General features: G+C 44.7%; 1 non-coding gene across 1 annotated transcript; it reads left to right on the forward strand.

The window, feature by feature from the left end:
• Positions 1-1,527: 1,527 nt before the first annotated feature.
• On the forward strand, positions 1,528-1,642 carry LOC138238473 (U5 spliceosomal RNA). The gene has a single exon (XR_011189524.1). It is a non-coding gene; the product is annotated as a U5 spliceosomal RNA (small nuclear RNA).
• Positions 1,643-10,529: the final 8,887 nt, after the last annotated feature.

Genomic DNA, 10,529 nt, shown 5'->3' on the forward strand with positions numbered 1-10,529 from the left:
CCGCAGCAAGATTTTGACAGCAGACAGCACCTCCCCCATAAAAGAAAACAAAGGCTGTATGCAGAAATCGTAATAATTATTATTATTACGTTCCCCGATAATTTGCAAAATTCGAAAATTGAAAAGGGAGAATCAGATGCCCTTATTAAAGTTTACTGTGGTATATTGTAGGAGAAACAGGGTAAAGTGTAGTAAATTACAGGGGAATCATGGTAAAAGCAGAGGAAAGGCTAGACACAGTCCCAGTGTTATAAGCGTAGGGAAGCACTACCTTACGAGCCCCAGGAAAGCATAAAGGAGGGAAAATACAGCGTGGATGTCGTCCTCAACTTTCCTAAGGGCCGGCCGACTGTCCAGCAAAGACGCCCCGAACACAAGAGCGGGCGGCGGAAGTGGAGAAGGAGGTGGGACGGCAGTGTGAAGACCTCAGTTCTCAATTTTGAGTGATATTGTATATCCTTTCCAAACACTCCCGCAAAGAGCCACAATACGCACATCATGACAGTTGCGGGACTCGCATAGGGAACAAAAACATACTAACGAGACTTGCAACAGAGAATTACCCCGATAACGAAATGCAATTAGAACGGAACTTGTAGAGAAAACGCACTAGAAAAACATGAAATGCTTCGATGACGAAAATCCAATTCTAACGAAACCTGTGAAGGAATCGGCAGCGGAGCAATGCCGTCAGCAGATGGTGCCACCCAAGACGGCGAACTGAGTCTTTCCGTGTTTTCCGAGCAGGAACTGTCGGTTAGTGTCGAACGAATTACTTTGCCGAGTTTTTGTGCAGGAGACGGGAATCAAACATATATCTTCACTAATGCGAAGTATTCAGTTCCTTCCAGGTTAAGGCAAATGTACTGTAAAATCGTTTTTATGATTAGATTTGTAAGTCATAGCTGCGAGGTGATGAGTTTCTACCAGATGTGCTATGTTTTATACTGCTTATTAATAGCGGTTTAATCATTCAGTGTAGAAGCTAATAATGTGCCTGAAATGTAACTGAGATATATTCGCTAACTACGCACTCCGCACCCCTCGATTAAAAATAAATCGCTATTTTGTATGACGTTTAAAACTTAAAGTTTCTGGGAACTTAAAAAAAACAACCTAAAAAGTGAAAATATATTGCCGTACCCTTTGTAATAATCACATTATGGTGCGAGGAATAATTAATGTGCCTGTATTTTTTTTTTGTTTCGTTTAGTCGTTTTAAACAAAACTAAGGACATAAAAGGGATATTCGCGTCTCCAAGCGGTTGTTCTTTAAAGCGCTCCCGAACGTGGGCGACCTCTTGACCCGCGGCAGTGGGGAACAGTAAGTCAAATCATGGTCGCAGCAAGATTTTGACAGCAGACAGCACCTCCCCCATAAAAGAAAACAAAATCATAGGGTTTCTTTAGCAGCTGCTCGATTTTCAAGGTGTTAGAGCCGTTGTGTTACATATGGCGGTACTACTGTTGTGCGCAACGGGGGGTGCAGACCTCGGCCCATGTCAATGACGAAAGCCTGTTTTCGTGAGGTCTGGTTTCTCTCTTCCGATCGTATAGATCTTTCGCGTTTTACTAAAGGTTTCCGTGGAGATGAACAGGATGAGATTCAGCTGATTTTTGTGTTTGCTCACTTTTCATTTTTTTTTTGTCAAAAACTTGAGAGCGTCTTGGCGAGGGTGTGTGTGTGGAGAGTCAGTTTAGAACTTGGGATTTTGTTTTACTGGTATGCAGTGAAATAATGAACATGATTAATAGTTAAAAAGGAACCTCCCACATTTAGGAACAAGTAAAGGTTTATTCCATGCTGAAAAAAAGAAACGCAACGTTTCAGCTGTGGAGCCTTCTTGGGGTGTGACACCTGAAGGAGGTTCCACAGCCGAAACGTGTTTCTTTTCTTCTATTTTCAGCCTGGAATAAACCTATTACTTGGTCCATTGCAGCCTAAGCTACCGACTTTACTCCTCCCATATTTGTAAGTGCTGAAAACAGTCAAGCAGTTCAAATTAATCCTATTATTAAATCAATTAAGGGCATAATTGTGTAACAAAGCGGGGCTGAAACCTTAACCAGCAGGCGTGACGGTCTCTGGGGACAGAACTGAGCACTCAAGAGTTAGCCCAAACAAGCATACACCTGTTCAACTGAGAAACTATGCGTTGTTGTGCTCACCATGTTGCCTGACAGGTTTCGACAAGGAATACTGGACAAAAGTATCGCACTGACCTATAAATCCCCCTTTTTTTAAAGCGAGATTTACGTTCTTCTGAAGAGCAGCGTCGGGCAAACGGACATTTCAAGGTCTCCGTCTCCCTCTGGCGTGACAATGTGGAATTGCAATGGCCCCGCGCTTCACAGGGACACCATGGGTTAGAACCGGTTTTGCCTCTGAGAACAGCACTGGCACTGATCCGGCCCGATTCCCTCTCATCTCCTCCCCTCCGCTTGGTTAAAGGTGCTTTCTGAGCGAGTGGGCCTAACCCAATCCCACGACGCACTGTGGAGATCAGTCCAGAGACGAACGCGAGTATTTAGGCGCCGTGCCTAGTAATTGTGATAGAGATCTCTCTACCGGCAGGTGTAGTAAAGTCCTGATAACACTCTTTCCAGCAGGAAGTGATGCCACAAAGCTTCATAACATAAAAATGTCAATAAACACACCTGTTTATTTTAACGACGCGATTCGGGTGCCAATCTAAAATAGCCCCGCGTAAGACAATTGCGATATAATGTAATTCTCCTTCCTCCTTCTGTCTTCAATCAGAATCAGTGGCTCACGCTCTATCTTCAAGTGAGCTAATCAAATACAGCATCTTTTCTTCACTGGGGGGGGGGTGATTTGGCGGTAGATAAACTTCGAAAGAGGCGCTATGGACAGCGTAATTACAGTTAGATTTAGTTCTGCTCGATGCCTGTGTGGAGAACTGCATTTTCAGGTACAAGGTGACAGTAAGTGCGCCACAGAATACCTTTACTCCTCCCGCGTGAAGATCATCTCTTGCGCTGCCACATCCAAACACACATTTAACGGATTCAAACCCCAAAGCCTCCTTTTTTTTGCAATCGTTTTTGGATAAGAATCTGTGAAGTTTTAGCATTTTAAAATGCGTCATTTTTTTGTTGTTGCTGGGATTGAAGAAAGGATTCAAATCCGACGACGGACTGCTGTGACAAAAATATAACTGAAAAAAAAACTGTTTGGTTTGTACTTACCTACTCGTTGCCTTAATACTAGAAAACTGAATTTATACAAGATGTTATAGGTGCTCGTTACAATATCCTTTACTGTATTTAACGATTACAGCGTAATTGATGTTCACTGAGATGTTGATATATGTAGCGGTTTGTTTTCCACGGAAATGTATATTTTTTAACAATACTAAAAGCACTTTAAATGAGAAACTGTAAATCTGTCTTATTGCGAACTGTGCTTGAAGAAACTAACATTTGACACTGCGGTACCATTTTCTGTGGTTTCTGTAATGTAGTGGGTTCTGAAAACACCATATCTGTTTGTATTTACTCAATGCTGTGGAGATTTAAACAGCCCATGTTAAACACCGACTGCCCTTATGAAAGTTTACTGTGAGAGGGCCACTGCATCAGCACAGAGTATTAACATGAGCACAGTGAAACGGCGGTATAACACAGAGAGGTCAGCTAATGTCACAGAGCTCATACACTGAGCCAGCTACAGAAGTGATGTTACTCCCCCTCTGCAATCTAGGGCGCATAAAACTGGGCTTGAGGTGTAACAGAGTTCTCTGCTCTCTACAGAGCGCTGCAGTGTGGCTCTGCGCCCCCTAGCGGCTGTAATCCAGTCCAGGCAGGGGCACGGTGATGTGTAGAAAAATCCTGTAGTGGAGGGTCTGGGTGGTAATGTCCCCTGTCTAGGGCGCTTGTGTGGTGCGTGCTTGGAGCCTGGGAAAGACCAGGCTCAAATCCCCATAGGGACAGGACAAACAGGTCCTGGGGGGCTAAATAACCACACAGAATGACAGTTTCACCTAAGCAAGCTGAACATGAGGCGTTATCCTCTTGCTAAAAAGTGGCACAGTATACCATGTACCTACACCTCAGTAAACTTTCTTAAGGCAGGGCAGTCTGAGCTGCAGGACACACCGTCTCTCGAGGGAGAGACGTTAAGCTGAAGTCCCGTTTGTCCGCGCTGCGGACGTTAAAAATCCCGTGGCACTTTTTGTCATCGATGGGCGGGTGTGAATCCTTAAAGGGCGGGGAGTGTAAAAGCCAACCAGCAATGGATCTCCTACTGTACTGAAGCTCATTCCCGGCTCTGAGTTCTGATCCTCTTCCTGTAGGGCTGGGGCCATCTGCAGGTGTTCCTATTGCAACAAGTTAAACCGGCTCCTTATTGGCTTACGTCAGTGGTGCACAGCTCCAGTCCTGCAATGCTGCAGTGTCTCCAGGGGTTCATTCCACCTCCACCATTCTTGACTGAACGCAGCTCATCGTGGGCTTACCTGGACAGTTTTTACAGGTCTTGAGCTCTTGATGGTTTAGGAAGACCCTGTGCCCTCACCGTGTTGTGGACCTCAAGGACTGGAGTTGTGTCCCTATGGCTTAAGTTCTCCTCTTTCCCAGCGTCCGGCAGCTCGTCCTGTGCTGGTGCTTTAAGGACACCACTGAACGCTGCAGCTGCTGTGGCCCTCCAGCTGAACCTCCAGGACCAGGAGTGGACAGAGCCCTGCCCTGGAGCTGGATTGCTGTGAGCTTTGACTGGAGGCACTTTGGGATCCTGGGGTTCTGATAAATGGCATTATGTAGTTGAAATGAAACCTTATTCGTGGGGGTTATTCGAAAAATAGTATACAAATGTCAACACATCCCCCAGTCTAGGAATTAAGACTGTAAAATGGGAGAGGTGTTAGTGGAGCCAGTAGGGGGCGCTCACCCTCTGGTCTGTGTGGGTCCTAATGCCCCAGTATAGTGATGAAGACACTATATTGTAAAAAGGCGCCGTCCTTTGGATGAGACGTAAAACCGAGGTCCTGACTCTCTGTGGTCATTAAAAATTCCAGGGTGTTTCTCAAAAAGAGTAGGGGTGTTACCCCAGTGTCCTGGCCAAATTTCCCTGTCCTTTACCAGTCATGGCCTCCTAATAATCCCCCTCTCTGAACTGGCTTCATCACTCTGCTCTCCTCCCCACTGAGAGCTGGTGTGTGGGGAGAGTACTGGAGCATCAACCAGGTGGGGCTGCACACTGGTGGTGGTGGAGGGGATCGCCATTACCTGTAAAGCACTTTGAGTGGAGTGTCCAGAAAAGTGCTATATAAGTGTAAGGAGTATTCTTATATTATCACTGACTGTTCTTCATCTCCCTTTGCTGTGCTTCAGAGGCAACAGGGATGTGAAATGTGCGTTGGGGTATTTAAGGTGGATTAAGAACAGAAACGCCTAAACCAGGAGTCTCCAACCCTGTTTCTGTTGAGCCTGTCCTGTTAGTCCTGTAGGTCACCTATTTTAAAGAACCTGCATGATATTGTTGAACCAAACAAGTCATCTGTTCAAGTAAGAGAACCCCCAATGACTGAAGAAGACTTCAATTTTAGTCCTCTCTAAATGTCTTAATTGAACAAATCCCGTTTAATTGATCACAAAAGAATCGTTGCATATCTTCAGCAATGGGTAATAGCGATCCATACAACCTGCTGGATCAGGACTCTTCAGGATCAGGTTTGGAGATCCCAGATCTTAATGTAATTGACTGCATCGGGTTTTTACATTGATTTTCTGGACATTCTGCTTGTTGTCCAAAATAATTCACTAATTGGTAGCAAATGGAAATTCTGCTAAAACCACTCTGAATCATTTGGTGGTGAACATGGGGTACATCACAGTGCAAAATCTAATTTCCTCTTTCTGAAATACATGAGTGGAAGTCAGGATACATTGATACGCTGGTTGATGACACAACAGTACGTTGACCAATTAATTTCCTTTCCCTCAATCCTCCGTTTTGTAGAGTCTAAATGACTGGCAAAGCAGAATGAAAAATTAAAACCCCCAAGTACAGAGACAAAACTGATCCCAACTACTTTTGTTTAACACCTTAAGAGCCATTCATGCCTTAATGTACAGGCTGTTGTTTCCTGTGTTAATAGGTGCCGTCTAGAGTCTCATTTGGCCACGTTTTTTTCTTGTTTAACAAGGACGTGGCTTTTTTGCCTCACATTTTGTAGTCGAAAAACTGGGAACCTGGCACTCTAACCTTTTAACGTTGCACCTTCTGAAACTGCTGATTTTTAATAAACACACACTTTTGAAAACTTGTTTATTGTTTTCTGTGTGCGTCTGTCATGTGGGAGGGGTGTGTGCTGGGGGAAGGGTTACAGAAAACAAGAAAAACAAAGTTAATTTCTGAGAATACTTCTAGTTCTCATCGTTTTATATCTGAATACAGAAATATTTATCCATCCATTATCTAACCACTTCATCCAATTCAAGGTCACAGAGGAGTAAGAGCTTATCCCAGCTAGCAACAGGTGCAAGGCAAGCTTTTCCCCTGGAGAAGATACCAGTCCATTGCAGGACACACACACACACACACACACACACACACACACACACACACACACACACACACACAATTTTTCCAGATGCCACTTCACCTACTGATACATCTTTGGACTGTAGGAACACCCAGTGACAACCTAATCAACATGCAAACTCCACACACATAGTTTCACTGACTTGCATTTCAACAGCTAATTGACGTGCGGATCACATCCCGCTGTTTCTAGAAACAAAGCATCAGCTTCAATAACAGAGTTGGGAAGCTTGGTCCACCCTCCCACCACTCTCAGTGTAAACTCCCAAAAGCTCTTTCTCTCACTGTACGCTTGTGTCCTCTACCTTGCGCTTCACAGAGGATTCTGAAGAAACCTGCAGGGCCAGCTTTGCTACTGGAGATCTTAACCAAATCATGAATTTGGACAGGGGAGAGCCAGTAAGTCTACAGTTTTTCTAGGCTTTCGTCTCTAGGATTTTGAGCAACGTTTTAAAGCATCTCCCTAAGTATTTTTTATCTGTGCAGTCCACAGATACTTAAATAATATAACAAAAATTCGTTGTTTTTTTTTACCATGGTCAACTTCACAGTCTGGAGAAAAAAGAACAAGCCTTAGCAGGTGGAAGGCTTACTAAACTGTGATTTACACATTAAAGGAAAGGAAACACTTTTATGTGGGGTACAAAAGCGTTGTTGCTGGCATAATGTCTAGCTTCACAATTTGCAACAGACTTTGCTTCTGCTGGAGTTAGAGAATCTGGATCTAAATACCCAAATCCAGCTTTCATATTGCTATGGCAACCTGACAGGTGGCTGCTTGACCCGGCGCTTCGGTTTCCAAGGCAGCCGGTCCACAAGACTGCTCTGATTGGCTGGGGAGTGTTACCAGGGTAACAGACAGCTGATTCCATGCGAGTGGGCCCGATGTGTAATGATTAAGCAAAAAGATCTTCCTATTCATCCTTTTTTTTATTTTGTTGTTGCTCTGGTTTTCTTTTCCTTCTTTATTTCATATTTCAAAAGGCCCGTACTGTGCAAACATATCCCATTTATGCCCCTGCTAGGGTCGACTCTGGGCCTTTTATTGGGAGGAACCTGGTGAGATCTGGCTCGTCGACCCACGAAGCTGCTTTGAATAAGGACACCCTCTTAATTTTGTACCATTTCCTGGACTGATTTCTGGACTTGTTCTTGGATCTCAGGTGCAACACTCTTGCTATTGGATAGTTCTGTTTTGTGACATTTCCTTTCATCTGTGCCAAGGAAATAAAAAAAAAAGAATGTCTCTAGACTGTGGGAGGAAACCAGAGCTCTTATATGGTTTGGAAAAATGTCAGCCTGGTGAATTAGCCGATGGAGACAGAGAGGGCAGCAACAGACCAGTTCAGAAAATTGTGCCATTTGAGACACCTCTTACTCTGCATTACCTAATAAACTGAGGAATGTATTACAGCGTTTTCTACAACACAGGTGTTCAAAATGACAGTGAGGTCAAGATCTAAGGTGTACATTTTTGGCTTAATTAATATCAAGCATGCACTGGATTCCAGAGTTTGGAGTTTGTATGTTCTCCCTGTGCTCACATGGGTTTCCTCCCACTGTCCAAAAACACACTGGTGGGTTGATTGGCTTCTGGAAATACTGGCTGTGCTGTGAGTGTGTCTGTGTGTGCCCTGTGATGGATGGGCGTCCCTTCCAGGGTGTACCTCACCTTGCACCCATTGCATGCTGGGTTAGGCTCTGGCCCCCTATGTGTCCCCCCCCCCCCCCAATCAGAAACAAGACCCTTCCACTTCCTGCAACAAATTATCCAATCACACCCCTCGATCACCATCACACCTCCCGGATCTCAGAATATTTAAGGGTTCTTTACCACCATCATGGTACTCAGCATGGGGTGTCCCAGCGGAGCTCCTAGTTATCGTCCTCGCGTCTCCTTGATTGCTGTCCGGCTCTTGAATCTCTGGCTTCCCGACCTGTGCTTCCCTTTGACTACAATTCCGGATTCTCTGATTTGGCTGAGTTCACCCGGCTCTCTCTCTAACCCCATGTTTGATATTAAACCTGCTACCACATAGGGTCCAGTCTGACATCGCTCATTGGCCATCGTGCCACTACACTGTAGAATTGGACCAAGCAGCTAGGAAAAAGGGATGGATAGATGTGCAAACACAGAAACTGTCGATCTCTCACACACAGGATGTATTGGGAGGCTCTATTATTCTGTGGTTGATATCGAGTAGGTTTTACTTCTGGGATTGAAAATCCTTAACAACAAATAATCAATTTCTTCAGAATAAGCATATCCCTACACCTTCTACCTCATTATGATTTCTTATTTATTGCATATCTCCAGTCATTGTTTACATGTCTGCATTGTTTACATTCAAACTATTTACCTGTTTACTTGTACATTGTCTACTGTTTTTTTGTATGTTGTCTTGATGCACTGTCTGCACTTTGTGTTTTTACACTTGTTTTAACAATCGAGAGACTTTCTGCCAGTAAGAATTCCATTGAACCAGGACAGAAGCAAACAGAATTTGCTTGTATCATGATACCCTGCCATTTTGTGGGAAACTGATATCCTTGATTTTTTTCGTGAAGGTGCTGTATAAGATCCTCAGATAAATGAGGTAACAGCAACACAATGACCTTCCTGGACCCAATAGCTGCCTATGGTTTGGCATCCTTGATTATGCTCTTACCTGGTCGAGCCTCAGATCAGTGGCGTGTGTGACTCGGAACCAGTTCTCAGATCTCCTTGTGCTCCTGATGAGACTCCAGACCTCAGCCCTGCTTTCCTATTCAGGCCCACAACCCTCCTTCGTCTTCTGTCTTTTAGTCACTGGGGACAAAATCATCCAACTAACACAGACGGCTCACAACATTAAGATGAGATCACTTTATTGACCATATACAATTTCGTGCATTAGGAATTTGTCTTTTCGCATACCTCACCTTGCTCTCCATGAGACACACAGACAGGGAGAGAAGCCTGGGGTCAGAGCACAGGGTCAGCCATTTATACAGCATCCCTGGAGCAGCTGGGGCTAAGGGCCTTGCTCAGGGGCTCCAACAGAGTAGGATTCCTCTGCCAGCCACAGGATTTGAACTGACAACCTACCAGCCACAGGCACAGATCCTTAGCCACAGTACCACCACTCCATCCCTGTTCGCTTTGCTCCTGAAAGATTCCGGGACAGAGGAATCTCCCTGAGCTCCTTCAGATGGCTCTGGGGTTTCGTGACAAGTAAAGAGAGTGCTTTTTTTTTTGGTTCTCTGGCCGAGGGGAGGGGCAGGAGAGGGGGGGGGGAGGATGGAAGCCTAATTGACTCTTCCCTGCTATCCGACAGTATGGAAGATTAAACAGCCCATTAGTTCCAGGGAAATGAAGACGCAGCTGTGAAGCCTGGCAGAATGAGGTCTGCGTTACTCTTATCACTTGGCTTGTGCCTTTCCGTTTTGCCAAACCTTCTCTTTCCCTGTCGGAATTTTATTAGAAATGAAGCCATCCAGTTCAGCTACACAAGAAGGACTGCAGTCACCCAGTGCAACTGGTTTTATTTCTACAAGCCCCGTTTAAGAGTGAGCAGGAGTGTCATACAAAGGATTGAGCAAAGGAAGAAACAAGTTCAGGCAACAGTTTACAAGGGTCAGCCATAAAAAAAACATCAAGACTCAAGTCTTCCTGTTCCCTGGGCAGTAAACCTCAGAGGAGATGAAAATCCCTTTCTGCAGAGGTCTGATTTATGGGTGACACCGGTACGTTTTTCACCAGACTGTCAGAACACTATTCTAAAAGGGCTCTGCTGCTCTGCTTGCCCAGCAAACAGAACCTTTTATGGGTCTGTGTGAAGAGGTGCATTAGAGATATACTGGCTGGTTTATGTGGGTCAAATACCAGTCAGACAGCACTGAGCTGGGATTTTCTGTGTTTGAGGCAGATGACCAGCTACTTGGAATAATAAGAATAATAATTCCTTACACTTATATAGCGCTA

Source organism: Lepisosteus oculatus, chromosome 4, assembly GCF_040954835.1.
Source record: "Lepisosteus oculatus isolate fLepOcu1 chromosome 4, fLepOcu1.hap2, whole genome shotgun sequence".
NCBI classification, from domain to species: domain Eukaryota; kingdom Metazoa; phylum Chordata; class Actinopteri; order Semionotiformes; family Lepisosteidae; genus Lepisosteus; species Lepisosteus oculatus.